The sequence below is a fragment of the Haliotis rufescens genome, unplaced genomic scaffold, assembly GCF_023055435.1.
Source record: "Haliotis rufescens isolate VD_foot unplaced genomic scaffold, xgHalRufe1.0.p SCAF_17, whole genome shotgun sequence".
NCBI classification, from domain to species: Eukaryota; Metazoa; Mollusca; class Gastropoda; order Lepetellida; family Haliotidae; genus Haliotis; species Haliotis rufescens.
The window spans coordinates 22811309-22819612 of NW_025963857.1; positions in this window are offsets into that span (position 1 = coordinate 22811309).

Here is an 8304-nt window from a genome sequence, read left to right on the forward strand (position 1 = left end):
GAGTGAGTGTGTGTGTTTAGTTTAACGCCGCGTTTAGCAATTTTTTAGCAATATCACGGGGGGGGGGGGGGGGGGGGCACCTGAAAAGGGCTTCAGGCGTCGGGAATCGAATGCGGGTCTTCGGCGTGACGAGCGAACGCTTTAACCACAAGACTACCCCATCGCCCATCTAGTTCGCAATATGTCAGCTTTGCTAGTACAAGAGAAGATATAGAAACTGCTGTCACTCGGACAAAAGAAATGAAAGAGCACTTAGATGTACAACTTGTATTGTGTAAGTATTGCCGTTTTGTAATGCTGCCTATTTTGAGTTGGAAGTGGGGTGCTGTGTCTCTTTTAAATAAAACTCTCTTCTTCAAATACAGTAAACTACGGTTATAACGAACTCAAAGGGACTACTATTTTACAGTTCGTTATAACCGTAGTTCGTTATAAGCATATATACAGCATAACCACAGCAAATAGTCGTGACTATAAAGTAAGTTCGTTATATCCGTTATATCCGTTATAACCGTAGTTTACTGTAACTCACTGTAACTGACGATAAACACTAGTCAAGTTCCTGTTGTTGGTGTGATTAAAAGGAGGTCCAGCAATATCACGGCGGGGAACAAAAGAAATGAGCTTCATTTATTGTGAGGAATTGATGGGGAATCGAACTCGGCCCTTTGGCGTGACGAGCGAACACTTTAACCACGAAGCCACCCCAAAGTCTCCATACAATATAGTAAGCAGCAGTGAAACTACGCCATAGTGCCCTGCCCATCCTCAACTACGTCGTGTGTTATATCTCCATTCTATCCACCTTAAACAGTCGAGGGTCATGAAATATATATGTTAACACCAAGTGTTAGAATCCTATGCAAAAACATTTATGTCTGTAAAACCACCAAAAACACGTCCTCGAGTTTGCACGTACCGCACGCAGCAGCGCCACGCCCGTGCGTAGGGCGTCATTCCTCATATTGACACTTTGAAGGAGGGTCGATTAATCTCTGTAGACCATTATTTCTGTCAATCTTACCGATTCTGCTTATTATACAGTTGTGAGTTACTTAATTTAATTCATTGTTTGTGTATGAACTAGCGATGCGGCGTCTGCGTTGGTTTAGTAAAAATGGGAAAAGGACAAAACAGTTTCCTTGGAGTAATCATTTGATTCATTCATGAATCTATCCATTTCAAGTTACAAGTGTCATTCAATGTCATTCAGCAAGTTCTTGAGATAGTTTCAAAAGTTTGCCTGCAGTGTCCAAAAACTGGAGGGGTGTCTTACGATCAGCGGGAAGGTGTGTTTGTTTGTTTGTTTGTTGTTCAACGCCGCACTCAGCAGTGTTCCAGCTTTATGACGGCGGTCTGTAAATAATCGAGTCTGGACCAGACAATCCAGCGGGGAGGTGCTCACTGAGTCTGAAGATACGATTGTTCAGTTCAACATATTTCCGCTTCCTTACTGGAGGAAGGGCCCCTAGTGCAATCTTCCTCTTGTCAGTTTCCATGGACTGATAGCCTTCTATCTATATGAAAAGGATGGAAAACTTCAGGTAAAACGCAATATAGACGTCTCAGTGGAATTATTTTTTCGCACACGATTCAGCGTTATAACTATTGGTTTGTTGTTTAACGCCGCACTCAGCAATATTCCAGCTATATGACGGTGGTCTGTGTATAATCAAGTCTGGACCAGACAATCCAGTGATTGTCATCATGAGCATCGATCCACGCAGTTGGGATACGATGATATGCATCAACCAAGTCAGCGAGCCTGACCACCCAATCCCGTTAGTCGACTCTTATGACAAGCATAGTCGTCTTTTACGGCAAGCATAGGTTGCTGAAGACCTATTCTACCCCGTATCGTCACGGGTCTATAACTATTAGTACAAGATCTTGTTTGAACCTATCTCAAACAAACCAGTTATTTGAATAAACATAGGAGTATACTGGGTCTAAAGTCTACCCCTAGTCGATCGTGAAGCCGGTTTCTGAATAAGGGACGCTATCGCTAACGAGACTTGTTGAAATATAGCCACCGATCTTTGGAAAATTTCATCAAATTCTAAAATAAAAAACAACAATCTCATCTGCAATTTCATTTTATTGAAAACAATATTTCAAATCTCAATCTTTGGAAACGATATAACAAGGTAATAACATAGTTGGTGGGCGAAAGATTGAAGAACTGTACAAGATTATTTTCATAAACTTGGTGCCATATTTTGATGAGTATTGGAAAACAAACGCCATTCAGGCTGCAATTATACGGTTGTCCTTTGGTGATTTCAAAACCTGGAATGTTAGCATCACAGAATTGTAACAAAAAAACATATTATTCAAAGAATATTGTAGAGAGAAAAATCAAAATCAACGTAATCATTAATCACACAGCAGAGTTAAGAAACAATTAAAAAGGTGGTCATCTTTTTAACTCCAGATGACTAGCGTAATGTCAGTGTGAAAACTAACTCGTTCTTAATCAATTTCTTGATACGTACTGCAATGGCAAACATAGGGGCCCTGTTCCACAAAGCGATCTAAGCACTACGATGATCGTAACTCCCATACGTAACATAGAGTAACGACAATCGTTGCGCTAAGATCGCTTTGAGGAACGGGACCGAGGACGTTCGGATTTTGTAAAACGGCAAAATATTTATTTGATTCCACATCAACGTGTTATGAGTGGTACAAGCCGCGTGTGTCGTTCATATTTTACGAACGTTTCATCAGCATGATGCTAATGCATATTTAAAAATCTTTCGTGTATTTACCTCGTAGCAAGATACGTTGAATAATAAAATTGTTATTAGCTTGATTGGCCTTATGATAGTTTCTTTTTAACAATTTATAGTGATGTATTGAAAATAAATACTGACTTACATAATTCATGCTGACATGTTGACATTTATACTGCCTTGTTAACCGCTTTTACTGACTTAACATTCTATAGTGCCTTGTTAACCACTGACCTATACCGACTTATTGACATCGTTAACTGGCTTGTTAGCAACTGATACTGGCTTGTTGACTGTTTACACTTCCATTACAACTTATAACAACTTGTAAACAATTAGTACTGACTTTTGCACATTTTACACTGACTTGTTGACTAATATGGACTTATTGACATGTCATTGGCTATCGTACAATGACTTGTTAACAACTTAGACTGACTTGTTGACATTTTATACTGACTTGTTGATAGTTTCTACAGATTATACTGACTAACATTTTAAACTGCAAAAATAAATTTTAATAACTGATAACGACTTGATGAAAATTCATGCTGCCTTGAGGCACTTTTTTCCAGTATTCTCTAACTTCAATTGAGTAGAATACATGCTGCACATAACACAAACAGCACTATTTCTGATAGCATGTGAATGTGTCCCTACTCATTGAAAGAATTGTCACTCAAGCTTACCAAACATGTTTGTGTTGGACGTAATGGAGGAATCATGAAAATCTGCGAGTGAGTATGGTTTTACAATGCTTTTAGCAATATTCCAGCAATATTGAGGCGGGGAACACCAGAAATGGGCTTCACACATTGTACCCATGTCGAGAATCGAACCCGGGTCTTCGGCATGACAAGCGAACGCTTTAACCACTAGGCTACCCGGACGCGTTCTGTTGATTCTACTTCCTGAATGAACAGATTTGGGTGCTTTCTCCAACTTAAACCATTTAATGGTTGATATATAATTTCTCTATAGTTTTGCATAATGACCTGTAGTTATTTATATTTATTAAAACATACATTCAGAATGGTCAGTGAATTCCTAACTCAGAATCCACTGCAACAACAATAGCGTGATGTCATTATCATGATTGATCTTTAGTGTCATATCCTGATTTGGTTTTTAAAGTAAAATTAATAATAGTTTACATATAGTGTTTGGGTGGATTTGCCCCTGAGACATACATATCATTACATACATATCAGACAATGCATACCATTTCAACCCTAGTTCATTTGTCCTTAAAGACACCACTGTGTTAATACAAGCAAACATCATAGCCATGGGTATCAACCATACACTCATAAACAGAACAGATGATCAACATAACAGATTATAAATATAGAGTCAAACAGATGTCACATTCTGAACCCACACAACTCAGGGTGAATGAGGTTTTAACTATCAACAATAGTCCAGCCATATCACCAAAATTGGGCTTCACAGGTTTTACTTTTGTGGAGAATCAAACATAGGTCTTCAGTTTGACAAGCACACACTTGAACCCATTCACCACCCCACTATTTAAACAACTCAAGGATACAAACCATATAGTACACTATTATCATACTACCAATATCATAACGTAGATGGACATTTAGTCCCAGAAATATAATTATCTTTTTTTGAAATATATATCTACCAAATAACAAATATATAATCCAAATGGTGCCCAGAACAATCCTCGGAGGCTGTTTAGACTTGCCAAATCATTCTTGCCTTGAGTTGGACTCCTTTTTTTAATTCTTTTCTCTAGGGTCTGGGAGACAGACTAACTGTAACGGTGCCAAAACACCCAATTTGAGAACAATTACAAATAGCCATTTTAGTCTGTAAAACCATTATGCAAATCTACATATAAAACAATTAAAACAAACACAGAACACCTAAGTTCATAAAAAAAACCTATTTGATAAGAAGAATGCATAAATAGCATAATAAACATAATTTACATTAAGATTTTTTGTTTTTACCCAAAATACAAATTTTGGTCGTTGATATAGAAATAAACATGTAATATAAAAATATATCTGTTAAAAACAATTATCTTTTAAAAGAATTGACAGGTGAGTGAAGTAAAGAAAAACATGAAAAAGAACATTTTAAACTGTTACTTCTCTTTTGTCATGCCCATACTGACTAACATTGAATATTTCCTCCCTGAAGTTTATTTGTCGGATCCTTTTAATGCCACAGTCAGCTATATATCAGCTATGGTGACGGCCTGTAAACAACCAAGTCTGGCACAGGTCAACCAGTGATTGATGTTATGAGCTACAATCCACACCCTTGAGACAAGCAATCATCCAAGTCCGACCACCCAATCTATCATCTTGCCAACATAGGTTGACTGACTGTATCCCGGGACCCTCACAGAGGTATTATTTAGGTTAAAAGACTTAGGAGAAGGAAAACATTATAAAAATTGTTTCCACTTTTGTGAAATGTTTGGCCAGTGAATCTGTATACCAATCAATGAAAAATGAAATGCCTAAGTATCTATGTACAAAATATAGGCAACATCAACAATAACTTTGGCACAAATGGAAGACAAATACTCAAAACTCTTGAATATAAAACCACTTCAAGAAACAACTAAGATAAATAGAAGGCATGTTAGTGTTTCCAGCATCTTGCATAGACCAAACCAAAAACACATCTAGAAACACATTTTCCAAAAACTACCTATAATTGTGTTGCCTAAAAATTCAGAACAACATTTACATCAGTACAAAAATATAATTAGATTTTGTAAGTGCAATTTTCAATGACATTTTCGCAAAAGGGGTAATTTCTTTCCATTACGATATTTTACACACATAATTCTTTATACACAGATTAAAAAATAATTGCATAATATTGACCCGCAGATGGTCAGTGGCAAGTTGAAAATCCCTGGATCTGTGATCAACCAATATGATAAGGAGTTGTGGCACTGCAAACAACAAACACAACATCCACTTCCCAACAGCACAGATTCTCCCCAAACTATAACAACGAGCATGATGTACTCAAATCCCCTGCCAATATGACATGTCTGGTGGTGTGCATGGCAAAAAATATTGTACGGTTTTCAATTCTGCTGCGGAAATGAGCACTACCACCATTTTCAGTCTAAGTCAAAGTCGCTGCCATGGAAACTCGAAAAATATATATTTGTCAAATATGAACGTGATGGACGGATGGACAGCACCCATTCCTAGAATACAGTTTACTGGAGCCAGCTATGGAAGCATGTCATTGTACACTTGGTCAAGTTACAAATCTGTATTCAGAATAACATCATAAAAACATCCCTGAATGATCACTGACAATGTTTTAGTCAATATTTACATAAAACAAACATCTAATTTACACTGTGTGGGTACATTGGTGTGTTTACAACCAAATGTGGAATGGGGGTTAAAGTGAGTGAGTTTGGTTTAACGCCCCTTTAAACATTATTCCAGTAACATCACGGCATGTCAGCTTAATATGGGAGGAAAGCCCGAAGTGATGCAGGTCTCAGACATTTACCACTTTGGTGAAACCCACGAGCACGGGTATGGTGCTGACAAACCTAGAAACATAATCGGGGCGAACCGGGATTCGAACCCACAATCATAGGTTTCTGGCGTGCCCAAAGGACGCAACTCTGCACAGTGAATCGCGGCGCCTTAGACGACTGGGCCACCTGTGCTCCGGGGGTTAAAGTATACTAATCAAAAACAATTAGGGATCAGGAATATTTTGGGGGGATATTTTTTTATGAAATTGGGTGATCAGCTGTTCACAACAACAAAAACATCCCGAAATATATTCATGATCCCTAAACCTTTTTGTTCAGTATATCAACATTGATGAATAAAAAATTATTTTCAGTGGAACCATTTTAAGGATGTCAACTGGTATGGTTTGTGGTGACTGTGCCAGTCTGTCAGTTGTGTATCCCAACATCTTGTATATATCTTCTCTATACAGATAGACAAACAGTACAGCTGGGATACTAGGTCATTAGTCTAATTGTCAAATATACAGCATCATAAACTGACCCACAAAAGAAAGCGTACACTTATGTTGGATGGTGGTTAAAAATGAAACAACCCAAAAATGGTTCTTCGATAGTGATGTATTTGATACAGGTATCATGGCTGTATTCTTGACCTTAAGTCTGCAGTGTTTTAGTGACTGTTTTCAACCTAATAATGTTTTGATAAAGACTTTCTTTTGCCCAGCTGTTGATAAAACATTTATATCTCACCTGTATTCAATAAGACCCTCTAATACATTGTGTACATAATATATATATGTGTCATAACATTCACACATGCTTCAGGCCTAACATTATTTATTTTTGGAAAAGAAATAAATTAAACATAAAAAAGATTTATTTTAATTATGTCTCCCGCTAGTAATATTGACCCTCTTATACAGTGTAAAATGTTATATATAAATTCCATGTCACTATCAGAGGTTCAAGAGTGAGTGAGTGAGTGAGTGAGAAAGTGAGTGAGTGAGTGAGTGAGTATGGTTTTATGCCGCTTTTAGCAATATTCCAGCAATTTCACGGCAGGGGACACCAGAAATGGGCTTCACACATTGTACCCATGTCAGGAATCGAACCCGGGTCTTCGGCGTGACGAGCGAATGCCCCCAGTGATTTAAGAAGCCTGCTGCAGTTTTAACTTCATGTCAGAATGACTTTCATTAAATAAATAAATGTTTGACATAGCTATTTCAAATGATGCTTCAGGAAAACTTCAAGAATCAGCCTCTTTGACAAATTTTACCTGTTTAGGGTTGTCATGAATACCGTATTTTCTGAGTATAGTGCTCACGTTTTTAAAAAAACCACAGCTGTGTAGAAGGGGGTGCACATTATACACGCCATAATGAGTTTTGATGTTTTTTTTTCCGCCAACAGAAAGACATTACCGTGAGCATGTAACACCGGAAATACCATGTCAACAAGTCCATACTGAAGTACGCAAATTAATCATGTAATTACACTGTCTGGCTTTGAAAAGTGTTCTTTGTATAACTGGATGTATGTTTGTAACTTATTTCATAATTTCTATCAAAAATTCCTTTTAATATTGTTTGAATTAATTAACTTAAGAAAATATGGTATGCAATGGACAAAGTCTTATTCTTATTCATATGAACACATCTGATAATTGCCATAATGATTTGTAATGGTTTTTCTTCTTTCTTAAAGGGGAAGTGTACACGCAAAAATCACTTTCTTTCTTTTTCTAAACAAAACGCAATTTTAGAATTAGTTAGTATCTGTGTTTGAAAATATACACTCATTTTTTTCACAGTGAAAGTAGGAAGCTCACAATAGTGTGAAAATGATATGCCGTTATGAGGCCTTCGTTTTTCGAGCTAAACAGGCCTGAGTTATCCCCCTTAGATTATGACGTAATTGGTGCCAATTCAACTGGGTCCCTGTCTATTCTCAACGCAAAAAATATCAAGTACCAGTTTGCGGTAAAACAACATGGCCTACGACACACTCCGGCGCAGTGGTGACTCAGCATAACACTATGCTGGCTGGCATCTGAGACGCTAGAATCACACA